The sequence below is a fragment of the Mobula birostris genome, chromosome 12, assembly GCF_030028105.1.
Source record: "Mobula birostris isolate sMobBir1 chromosome 12, sMobBir1.hap1, whole genome shotgun sequence".
NCBI classification, from domain to species: domain Eukaryota; kingdom Metazoa; phylum Chordata; class Chondrichthyes; order Myliobatiformes; family Myliobatidae; genus Mobula; species Mobula birostris.
In genome coordinates this window covers 31,232,574-31,245,150 of record NC_092381.1, presented here as the reverse complement: position 1 = coordinate 31,245,150, position 12,577 = coordinate 31,232,574, and the positions used below count along the sequence as shown (strand labels likewise).

The 12,577-nt window shown below is 41.7% G+C and overlaps 1 long non-coding RNA gene across 1 annotated transcript; it reads right to left on the bottom strand.

Moving 5' to 3' along the window:
- Positions 1 to 788: 788 nt before the first annotated feature.
- Positions 789 to 5,451, bottom strand: LOC140206290 (uncharacterized). The gene is made up of 3 exons (XR_011888108.1): positions 5,414 to 5,451; positions 2,645 to 2,771; positions 789 to 938 (listed from the first exon to the last, which is right to left on the bottom strand). It is a non-coding gene; the product is annotated as an uncharacterized lncRNA (long non-coding RNA).
- Positions 5,452 to 12,577: the final 7,126 nt, after the last annotated feature.

Sequence of the window (12,577 nt, the reverse complement as noted above, 5' to 3'; positions counted from 1 at the left end):
ACAATAGGTCTATGACGGACATGAACTCATTGGCTCTCGACACGGTCTTCGATCACCTAGACAACACAAATGACTGTATCAGTATGCTGTTTATTTACCACAGCTCAGCATTTAACACCAACATTCCTACAATTCTGATTGAAAAACTTCAAAATCTAGGCCTCTGTACCTCCTTCTGCCACTGGACCCTTGGCTTCCTAACCAGAAGACCACCATATGCGTGCATTGGATATAACGTCTCCCACTCGCGGACAGTCAACACTCATGGACGTGTGCTTAGCCCACTGCTCTACTCTCTTTACACCCATGACTATGTGGCAAGGCGCAGCTCAAATCCCATCTGTAAATTTGCTGACAATACAACCATTGTGGAGAGCATTCTAACTGGCTGCATCACCAAGTGGTATGGAGGGGCCAAAGAAAAGCTGCAGGAAGTTGTAAACTCAGCCAACCCAATCATTGGCACTTGTGTCCTCAGCATCAAGGACACCTTCAAAAGGCAATGACTCAGAAAGGTGGTGTCCGTCACTAAGGACCTCCACCAGCCAGGATATGGCCTCTTCTCATTGCAATTATCAGGAAAGAGGTAAAATAGCCTGAAGGCAGACACTCAATGATCCAGGAACAGATTCTCTCCCTCTGCCATCCAATTTCTGAATGGATATTGAACCCATGAACACTACCTCACTACCTTTTTTGAAATTTCCTATTTTTGCATTACTTATTTTATTTAGCTATTTAATGTATTTATATACTTACAATAATTCACGCTTATTTCTTTTTCTCGCTGTTATCGTAGATTGCATTGTACTGCTGCAGCAAAGTTAGCAAATTTCATGACATATCCCAGTGATATTAAACCTGATTATGAAGCTGATTCTGATTCGAAAGAGTTTGGTATACAAAAGACTGGAGGAACTCAGCAGGTCAGGCAACACCTAAGGAAAGGAATAAAGAGTTGATGGTTCAGGCCAAGACCCCTCATTAGGATTTGGGTGTTTATGAAGTGAAGAGTTGTTTGACTTATAGGATGAAATTGACTGAACAAAATTTTTTTAGATGATTATTTAAAAATTAATATTGGCTTTACAGACAGCAGCAGCATTTGAGTGAAAATGAGAGATATTCTGAGATAGTTGCTTGCCAGTGGATAAGGAACAGCAATGTGCCTACAAATTTGACTTTTTTTGGCACATGAGATGGATAGTGCATTCATGCCAGATTGATGAGAATAAAAAAATAGAAAATCCCTCCTGACAGAAATGGTTATCTTGGTCTGCACTACTTTAGTGGCGTTTAAAACCCAACCTGCATGTTTTACACATGCTTCAGTTGTTTAGGAAAGTTGCTGTTGCATGACTTACACAATAACCTGAACCAAATCATCATAGGATGCCACAGAGATGAGAGTGAAGAGGGTTTGAGAATCATGGAAAACAGAAGCAGGAGAGTATTAAATGAGTTAGGAGAAAATTTACGAGGATGCTGCCAAGACTAGTGAAGGGGAAAGGTTGAATAGGTGAGGACTATTCTATGGAGCATGGAAGAATAAGTGGGGGGGCGGATTTGGTAGACATAGATAAAAATTATGGGGCGGTATAAGTATGGAGGTAAATGCAAACAGGCTTTTTTTTGCACTGAGGTTGGGTGAGACTAGAACTAGAAGTCATGGGTTAAGTGTGAAATGTGAAACAAAGGAACATGAGAGGGAAATTCTTCACTAAGAGTGCGGTGAGAGTGTGGAACGAGCTGCCAGCTGAAATGATGGTTGCGAGTTTGACTGCAACATTTAAGAAAAGTTTGGATAACTACATGGATGGGAGGCATATGGAGGGCTGTGGTCCAGGTGCAGGTCGAGGGGACTAGGCAAAACTATGGACTAGATGGGCCGAAGGCTGTGCTGTATGACTTTATGAGAGGCATGTGAGAGAGAATATGTTAAGGGAAAAAAATAGAGGAATGTGATTGATGGGATTGCTAACATAGACATAACTGAATGAATGTCGTCCTTCTACAGTACATAGTGAAAACATATGAGAAGAAATGTGAGTGAAGTGAGCATGGGAGGGTATGAAGTTTCAGTGGGTTAGATCCCATATAGAGTGAACTGACAGTACTTATTGATTGCAGGTAGCCCCAGCACTCTGCAGTTAGCATTGGGTCCACTGACCAAAGGCTCCGTGGACCATAATTATCAGCTTGATGCTTCTAGAGTTCTAGGGGATGGGATTACTCTAATTCACATATTGTTCACCAGTTTCGGCATGATACCCCTGATTTTATTGAAAGTTATTTCTGATGGTTGCAAGCTACAAAGATTTAACTCAATTTCTGCTGTGAACTAGTTAAAACAAGCTTCAAGCATCAAAGACATCATCATATGTGAGAGGTTTTATCACAAGAAGACATTACATGTGTCAAGATGGGTCACCATTGGCCCAATTTCCCATATGCTAGATTTAACAGGAAATGGATGCAAGGACTTTGGAATTGATGCAAAATTCTGATCACACACAATTTAAAAAAGGGACTGCTCCAAATACGTCCATTTCCTCAGCAGTGGTGTTTTGATGTACTTTGTGAAAATAATACTGTTCTGTTGGAGAAGGAGCTGGATACTCAACAGTTAAAAAAGTCTATTCACCTTATATCGATCTACTGGTGTGCAATCAGTTAGTGGAGCCTGCAATAGGAGAAGGAAATGAAGTTGTCAAGTCTTCCTTCTAATAATGTGGTTGAAAATCTGACCTGGATATTCTGCAGAATTCCACCTTTTGAACAGAGGATGCAAAAATTTAATTAGAGGTTTGAGTTATGTACATGCGGTCAAACTGTTGTTCCCAGAGTATCCATTAAACATAAATATTTTACTTTCGGACTTGAATTCAATATACATTTTAAACCTAAACCAAACCAATTTGTTGAATTCAATAATCATCAATGTTAGAAGAACTATACTCAATTCCTGATGTGATGGAAACAGACACAAAGAGATTGAAATGCCACCAGAGATGAATTATCGATATTTGTCATATGTCATGTACACATTATTTGGAAGCAACACAGCTTGTATTTATATTGTGACTTCAACACAAGAGAATATTGAAAAATTCTTCACAGAAATGTGATTAAGCAAAATATGAATACAAGTCTTTCACTGAGGTACCTGGACAGATGACAAAATTCTTGGTCAAATTGTATACCCTAAAAAAAGGGTGAGGAGCAGAGAATGTCAAGGACAGTACGTCAGAACTTATGACCTTGGCAGTCATAAGGTTCTCAGTCAAAACTTTGACTGTTTATTCCCTTCCATAGATGCTGCCTGACTTGCTGAGCTCCTCCAGCATTTTGTTTGCCCTGCTAGTAATGATCAGCGTTCAGATTACATGGATTAATGTTGGTCTTTTATTTGAATCCAAAGGTAGAATGCTCCTCTTCCAATCAGGTTAATGGTCTTTTGCATGGCTACCAAGTGCAAGCTGAGCTCAAGTATAATGAATTCCATGCTGCTTTGAAAGTTAATCATTGAATATGCCATCTGTGCTGTGTTTACTGTGTACAGCATTTAATCACTAATTTGAGCCGCCTTTTCCTGTGGAACAAGTCAATGTGGTGCCTGACTCCTGAGTACCAGCAAAGCTGGCGAGGATTCAGTTTGTCCTTCGTCTTGTGCTGAATCACCCCGTGTAATTGCTTTCGTCTTATGTTATGATTATGTTTACAGACTGGGCTTGTTTGCTTTCCGGAACAGCAATCGCATTTTTTTCTGAGGTGACCTGTTCTATTGAACATCATGTAGGGAGGGGAGGTTTGTTTCACCTGTGGCAATTCGGCTGTCGGTGCCATGTAGTTGGAGCATATTGTATAGTCATAGAGCACTACACCACAGAAACAGGCCCATTGACCCATCTCGTCCGTGTAACCCTGATCTTCTACCTAGTTCCATCTACCCCTCCCCTATCCAGACTTCTGTTGAATGTCACAATTGAACCCACATCTATCACTTCCTCTGGCAGCTCATTTGATACTGGAACCAACCTCTGAGTTAGAAATTCCTCTTTAACATTTCATTTTTCACCCTGAACGTTTGATCTCTGGTACCAGTCTCAGCTAATCCCACTGGAGATAGCCTGCATTCATTCACCCTATCTAGACCCCTCATAATTTTGTATGCCTCTGTAAGATCTCTCTTCATTCGCCAGTGCTCCACATAATAAAGTCCTAACCTATTCAACATTTCCTTTTAACTCAGATCAACGTTATTGTGAATTTTCTCTGCACTCTTTCAAGCTTATTGAAAGCTTGAATTGAATTATTGTGAAAGCCTGAAGAAGCGATTTGGATCCATTCCATCACAACAGGTCAGCAGCAGATGATATTTCATTGGCTCACTCAGCCGTGGAGTATCTGGACAGCGAAGATGCATACATCAGGATGCTCTTCATTGACCACAGCTTGGCATTCAATGCTGTCATCCCCTCAAAACTAATCAATAAGCTTCATGTCCTCAGCCTAATACCTCCTTGTCCATCTGGATCCTTGATTTCCTCACTTGCAGATCCCAGTCAGTTTAGGTTGGTAACAACATTTTCCCCACAATCTCCATCAGCACGTGTGCACCACAAGGCTGTGTGCTTCGCCTCCTACTCTACTCACTTTACACTTATGACTGTGAGGCTAAGCACAGGTCCACTGCCATATTTATATTTGCTGATGACACCACTGTTACTGGCCGTATCAAAGGTGGTGATGAATCAGCATGTAGGAGGGAAATTGAAAATCTGGCCAAGTGGTACCACAACAACAACCTCTCACTCAATGTCAGCAAGACAAGGAGCTGATTATTGATTTCAGGAGGGGAAAACTGGAGGTCCATGAGCCAGTCCTCATTGAGTGATCAGAAACGGAGAGGGTTAGCAACTTTAAATTCCTCAGTGTTATAATTTCAAAGAATCTGTCCTGGTTCAGCATGTAGGTGCCAATAGGAAGAAAGCACAGCAGTGTTTTTACTTTCTTACAAGTTTATAAAGGTTTGCCACATCATCTAAAATTTCGACAAACTTCTATAAATGTAGAATGGAGAATTTCAAAGACCCTTAACTATCTTTATCATGATTTTGAGTCAGATCTTATGACACATAAGAACAGAAGATGATAGGAGCAGGAGTTGACCTCCTTATACCTGCCCAGCTGTTCAATAGAATCATGGCTGATCTACTCTTGACTTCAATTCCTACTCTGTACCAGTTCCCAATTACCTCAAGGCCCTGATCATTCAAAAACTTATCCATCTCCACTTCAAATACCTTTAATGCATTTGTCTCTACCATTCTCTGGGGCAAAGAATTCCAGAGACTTACTCTCTGCATGAAGAAATTACAATGTACTTTAGTTTTATACATCCCATCCTTACCTTGAAGCTTTGTCCCTTTGCTTGAGACTCTTTTGTGGCCCGCTTTGGGATCCTAAATACTTCAATGAGATTCCTACTCATTCTTCTCAACCTAAAAGAATTCAAATCAAAATTGTCTAGCTTCTCTTAATAATACAACATTTTGATCCCAAGAATTAGCTAAGTGAATCCGTTTTGGACTCTTCCAATGCTACTGCAGTCTTCCTTATAACTATGTCCTTTATAATTAAAGACTACTCAGCTAAGGTAATCATCCTCAGAACATTCACCCTCTCAAAACCCATTAGGGAATTATCTTTCATTCTAAACTTCCAGAGATTATAGGACCATAAGACTATGAGACATAGGAGCAGAATTACGCCATTAAGCCTATCGAGTCGGATCCGGCATTCAATCATGGCTGAACCTTTTATTCCTTCCTCAGTCCCACTCCCTAGCCTTCTCCCTGTAACCTTTGATGTTGTGGCCAATAATGAACATGTCAACCTCTGCCTTGAATACGCCCAATGACCCAATGACCAAATGGCTTGGCCTCCTGTGGTAACAAATTCCACAAATTCACCATCCTTTGGCTAAAGAGATTTCTCCACTTCTCCGTTTTAAATGGACGCCCCTCTATCCTGAGGCTGTGCTCTCTTGTCCTAGACTCCCCCACCATGGGAAGCATCCTTTCCACATCTATTCTGTCTTGACCTTTCAACATTCGAAAAGTTTCAATGAGATCCCCCCTCATCCTTCTAAATTCCAGTAAGTACAGGCTCAGAGCCATCAGGTGCTCCTCATATGATAACCCTTTCATTCCCAGAATCATCCTTGAGAACCTCCTCTGAACCCTCTCCAAGGCCAGCACATCTTTTATTAGATAAGGAGCCCAAAACTATTCACAATACTCAAGGTGAGGCCTCACCAGTGCCTTGTACCCCTGCTCATATTCTAGACCTCTTGAAATGAATGCTAACCTTGCATTTGCCTTCCTCACCACTGACTTAACCCTAGAATCAGGATCAGAATCAGGTTTATTATCACCGGCATGGGTCATGAAATTTGTTAACTCAGCAGCAGCAGTTCAATGTTATACATAATATAGAAGAAGAAAAAAAAGATAAAAATAATAATAAATAAATAACTCAATTACAGAATAGGTATAATGAATAGATTAAAAATTGTGCAAAGCAGAAATAATACATATTTAAAAAGTGAGGTTGTGTTCATGGGACTAATGTCCCTTTAGGAATTGGATGCAGAGGGAACGAAGCTGTTTTTGAATCGCTGAGTGTGTGCCTTCACGCTTCTGTACCTCCTACCTGATGGTAACAGTGAGGAAAGAGCATGCCCTGCAAGCTAACCTTTAGGGTGTTCTGCACAAGGACTCCCAAGCCCCATTGCATCTCAGATTTTTGGATTTTCTCCCCGTTTAGAAAATAGTCTGCACATTTATTTCTTCTATCAAAGAACATGACTTTGCATTTTCCAACACTGTATTTTATTTATCACTTTCTTACCCATTCTCCTAATCTGTCTAAGTATTTCTGCAGCCTTCCTGCTTCATCAACAGTACCTGCCCCTCAACCAATCTTCATATCATCTGAAAACATTGCAAAAAAGCCATCTATTCCATCATCTAACTCATTGATATACAGCATAACAAGTGTGGTCCATACACCGACCCCTGCAGAAAACCACTGGTCATTGGCAGCTAATCAGAAAAGGATCCTTTTATTCTCACTCATTGCCTCCTACCAATCAGCCAATACTCTAACCATGCCAGTATCTTTCCTGTAATATCATGGTAAGCAGCCTCATGTGTGGTACCCTGTCAAAGGCCTTCTGAAAGTCCCATATAAAGAACATCCACAGAATCCCCTTTATCTATCCTAATTGTAATCTCTTCAAAGAATTCCAACAGGTTCATCAGGCAAGCTTTTCACTTAAGGAAACAATGCTGACTTTGTCCTATCTTGTCCTGTGTCACCAAGTACTCCATAACATTAACAAATGACTCCAACATCTTCCCAACCACGGAGGTCAGGCTAACTGGTCTATGATTTCCTTTCTGCTGCCTCCCTTCTTTCTTAAAGAGTGGAGTGACATTTGCAATTTTCCAGTCCTCCGGAACCATGCCAGTGTCCAATGATTTTTGAAAGATCATTGCTAATGCCAAATTTCAAGTTGAACTCAATCATATTGTGATCACTGGCTCCTAAGGGTTCCTTTACTTTAAGCTCCCTAATCATCTCCAGTTCAAAGTTACGTAACACTTCATCCAGTATAGCGGATCCCCTAGTAGTCTCAATGACAAACTGCCCTGAAAAGCTACCTCAGAGGCATTCAACAAGTTCACTCTCTTGGGATCCATTACCAATCCAATTTTCTTAATATACCTGCATGTTAAAATCTGCCATGACTATAATAACACAGTCCTTTTGACACATAGTTGTTATTTCCTTTTGTAATCTGTAGTCCACATCCCAGCTACTGTTTGGAGGCCTGTATATAACTTCCATCAGGGTCCTTTATACTGCAGTTTATTAACCTACAAGGATTCAACATCTTCCAATTCTATGTCACATCTTTCTAATGATTTGATGCCATTCTTTATCAGTGGAACCACACTAACCACCTTCCCCCCACCCCACACCTACCTTCCTAACCCTCCAATACAATGTGTAACCTTGGACATTCAGCTCCCAACTACAACCACCCTTCAGGCACAATTCAGTGATGGCTACAACGCCATACCTGGCAATCTGTAAAAATGCAACAAGATCATCCACCTTATTTCTTATACTCCACCCATTAAGCTACAACACTTTGAGTACTGTATTTGCTACACTTATTGTTTCTGCATCCCTAATGCACTGATACTCACCCCGCTGGCTACAATTTTGTCCTATCATCTGCCTGCCCTTCCTGACAGTCTGACTGCACACAATCTTTGTATTTGTTTACCATCCGTCCTCCCCTGAATCCCTTCACTCGGTTTCCCATCCCCTTGCCAAAGTAGTTTAAACCATCCCCAACAGCTCTAGCAAACCTTCCTGCTAGAATATTGGTCCCTCTCAGGTTCAGGTGCAACCTGTATAAGTCATGCCTCCCCCAGAAGAGATCCCAGTGATCCAAGAACCTGAAGCCCTGCCCTCTGCACCAGCTTCTCAGCCGTGCATTTATCTGCCCCTTCATCCTGTTTCTACCCTCACTGGTGCATGGCACAGGTAGCAATCCAGAAATCACTACCCTAGATTACAGCCTTATTTTGCTAATCTTTTGTTAGACGATAATTCCCTCATAGGTGAGGCTTCATTGAGCTTTATCGGAGACAAGTAAGTATGTCCTCCTCTCCTTCAGAACAAAACTGCACATAATAATCTATTCCAAGTTATTCACTATGTGAGGAAATATAAGCTATTGGGTATTGCATTTGAAAGTACTGAGTTTTCTCTGGGTGAGAATGGGGGCGCATACTGTATCTTTCTTACTTATGGACTGCAGTGTACCATGTCCCTGAACTGTTGAAGCTCCTCCAGATTACTAAATGGAACATTAAACAGGCAGTAATCATGTCAGAAAGTTGATTCTTCACAATAGCAATATTATTTCATAAACCAGCCCTGAAAATGCTGTAATCTGCAATATAATCATGAACAAAATGTATCAATGTGCAGAAGTTGATGAGAGACTGGAAATGAGAGGCTGGAAAATTATGCAGAAGTCAGGGACAGCAAGTTCAGTAGGTATGACAGGCAGGAGGATAACGAGGAGTGAGGAAATCCTGTTGGATTCAATTGCATTTATTTCAATGCAAAAAAGTCTGACTGGCAAGGTGGATGAAGTAATAGCTTGTAATTGTACATGGGTATATGCCTAAGGGAGAGACAGGATTGGCATCTTAATGTGCCAGGGTATAAAACTGCCCTTTAGGTATCTTATGCAAGATCGAGGCAGACAACAGAGGAGCAGTCGGAGCTGAAATAATCCAGTGAGGCTATGTGAGTGGTATGTAGGTAGACAAATCTTCAGGGCCTGATGAGGTACATCCAAGTGCACCATGGGAGGCCAGAGGAGAAACTGCAAGCTGAGGCATTAGCCACGAGTGAGGTGTCAATAGGCTGGAAAGCAGTAAATGTTGTGTCTTGATTTAAAAAAGTGTGTCAAAGAAAAACCTTGGAACTGTAGGAGAGTAAATTTAAAATATGTGGTAGATAAGTCACTGGAGAGGATTCAGATTGACAAAATATATGCATAACTGGAGAGACCGGGGTTCTTTGGAGGAGGTGAGCATGGGTTTGTGCATGGAAATTCAAGTCCTACGAACATGACTGTTTTTTTTGATGAGATGACCAAGACAGCTGATGAAAGCAGGGCAGTAGATGTGGATTTCATTAAAGCCTTTGATAAGGTTCTCCACGATAGGGCAGAGCAGTAGATGTGGTCTTCAGTAAAGCCTTTGATAAGGTTCCACTTGATAGGTTGCTCTGAAAGGTTAGATCGCATAGAATCTGGGGAGAGGGAGAAGGAGTGAATTGGATGCACAATTGGCTTGATGGTAGAAACCTAAAAGAAATGGTGGAATACAAGAGATTCTGCAGATTATGGAAATTCAGAGCAACACATACAAAATGCTAACGGAACTCAGCAGGTCAGGCAGTATCTATGGAAATGAGTAATCAGTTGATGTGCTCAGCTGAGAACCTTCAACAGGACTGGAAAGGAAGATGCCAGAATAAAATGGGGGAGGGGAAGGAGTAGAAGATTGTGATAGGTGAAGACAAGTATATGGGAAAGGACTGGGAGGTGATAGGTGGAAAAGGTAAACGGGCTGGAGAAGAAGAATCTGATAGTGGAGGAGAATGAACCATGGTAGAAAAGGAAGGTGAGCAGTTTCAGCAGTTCAGGGGGGAAGTGATAGGCAGCTGAGCACAAGAGATAACATAAGGGTCAGAGTAGGGAAATAAAGAAAAGAGAAATAGGCGATAAAGATAATTCACTAGAAGTTGGAGAAATCGATGTTCATGCCATCAGGTTGGAGACTACTTAGATCAAATATAAGGTGCTGCTCCTCCAACCTGAGAATGGCCTCATCATGGCAGGGAAGGAGGCCGTGGACCGATGTGTTGGAATGGGAGTTGGCCACTGGGAAACCCCACCTTTTGCAGAGGGAATGAAGGTGCTCTACAAAGCGATTCCCCCAGTCTTCATTGGTCTACAATATAGAGAGGCCTCACCAGGAACACTGGATATAGTAGATGATCCCACAGATTTGCAGGTGAAGTGTTGCCTCACATAGAAAGACAGTTTGAAGCTTTGATGCAGGTGAGGGAGCAGGTGAATGGGCAAGTGTAGATACAGGTGCAGATGATGATGGAAGTTTGCTTCTCAGATAGGAGGTCTTTGACTAGTGGTGTGCCTCGGGGTGCTGGGCCCATTGTTTATCATCTATACCAACAATTTGGATAAGAATGTACAAGGCATGGTTTGTAAGTTTGTAGACATAAATAGGTGGTAGAGTGAACAATGAAGAAGGTAATCAAAGATTACAGAGGGGATCTTAATCAGCTGAATAAGTGGGCTAAGAAACGCAAATGAAATTTAATTTGGCAAAGCATGTGGTGTTATAGTTTGGAAAGATAAGTACAGATTGGAATTGTATAGAGAATGAAAGGGCGCTGGGAGCTGTGGAAGAATAGAGGGACCTTGGAGTATAATTAAATATTTCACTGAACCTGGAGCGATAGATAGACATAGTGGTGAAGCACACTGGCTTTCATAATAAGGGCATAGGGTATAAAAGTTTGAAGGGAGGTCATGTTAGAATTGTCCAGGACAGGAGTGAGGTTGCACTTGGTGTGTGAGTACAGTTTTCATTGCCTTGCTATAGGAAAGATGTTATTAAATGAGAAAGAGTGCAGAAAGGATTTACAAAAATCTGCTGGAACACAAGGGACAGTTATAGGGAGATATTGCGGAGACTAGGACTTTATTCCTTGGACAGAGTAGGAGACAGAGTTGATCTTACAGAAGTGTATAAAATCATGAAGGGTTAGACTGGGTGAATGTACTCAGTCATTTTCCCAGAACTGGGAACTGGAGGGCACAGATTTAAGTGAGCGGGGAAAAATTTAGTAGGAACTCGAGGGGCAACAACTTTATGTGAAGAGAGGTATGTGTTTGGAATGAGTTGCTTGAATAATTGGTTGAGGCAAGTGCAATAATAACTTTTAAAAGTCAACTGGAGAGGTTAAAGATTGGGAAAGGCTTAGAAAGTTATGGGCCAATGCTGGCAAATGGGATTAGCTTGGATGGGGCATCTCGGTCAGCTTGGATCAGTTGGGCTGAAGATCCAGAGTTTTCATGTTGTATGACTCTATGTCTCTAAGTTCAACCTCAAACATTTCAAATAATTTTCTTTCACCAGCATTAGAAAGTCAACCTCCAAAATAGTTCATTGCTTGCAGAGAAATCAAAGCTTTCAGATCTCGGAATCAAGATAAAATTGTGGTCTACACTCAGCGTCCACTTTATTAGGTACATCTGCATCTTACTGCAAATATCTAAGCAGCCAATCATGTGGCAGTAACTTAATGCATAACATGTAGAAATGGTCAAGTCAGGAGATTCAGTTGCTGCGCAGACCAAACATCAGAATGGGGAAGAAATGTGATCTTCGGTTCTTTGCAGGATTGGGACCAGCTCTCGGGGTCTCATGACCGCCTGCTATTCGATACGCCAAGGATGCAGCCTAGAAGAATAATGCGCCTTCAGGGTTCCAGGACTTTTTGGCTCCTCTGGGGTCAGACTTGAGGTCGGTGCCGCTGCAGGAAACTGGTGTGTCGTGGGAGACAGAAGATCGAAAGCAGCAAAGCAGTGCTCTTTGGGCATAGAGCTCAGAAAAAGCAATGCAACAGACTTTTAACATCATAAATCAGCGAGTTGTTTATGTCACCCCTCTCACGGTGAAATGGGGACACCTCTTTTTCCCTTATTCGGGAGAAAGAGAGAGAGCCTGTGGAATGTCGAATTAGCGGGTGAATGAGTGGTCCTTGGGGTATTGCAAGTCTGCGTCTTCATTGATGCTTTGCTGCACACTTGGGTGCTCAGTGGGGGTTGGGTGGTGCTGATGCTTTTTTTTTGCTGGTGGGGGGTCTTCCCTTTGCGCTGCTTATGCAT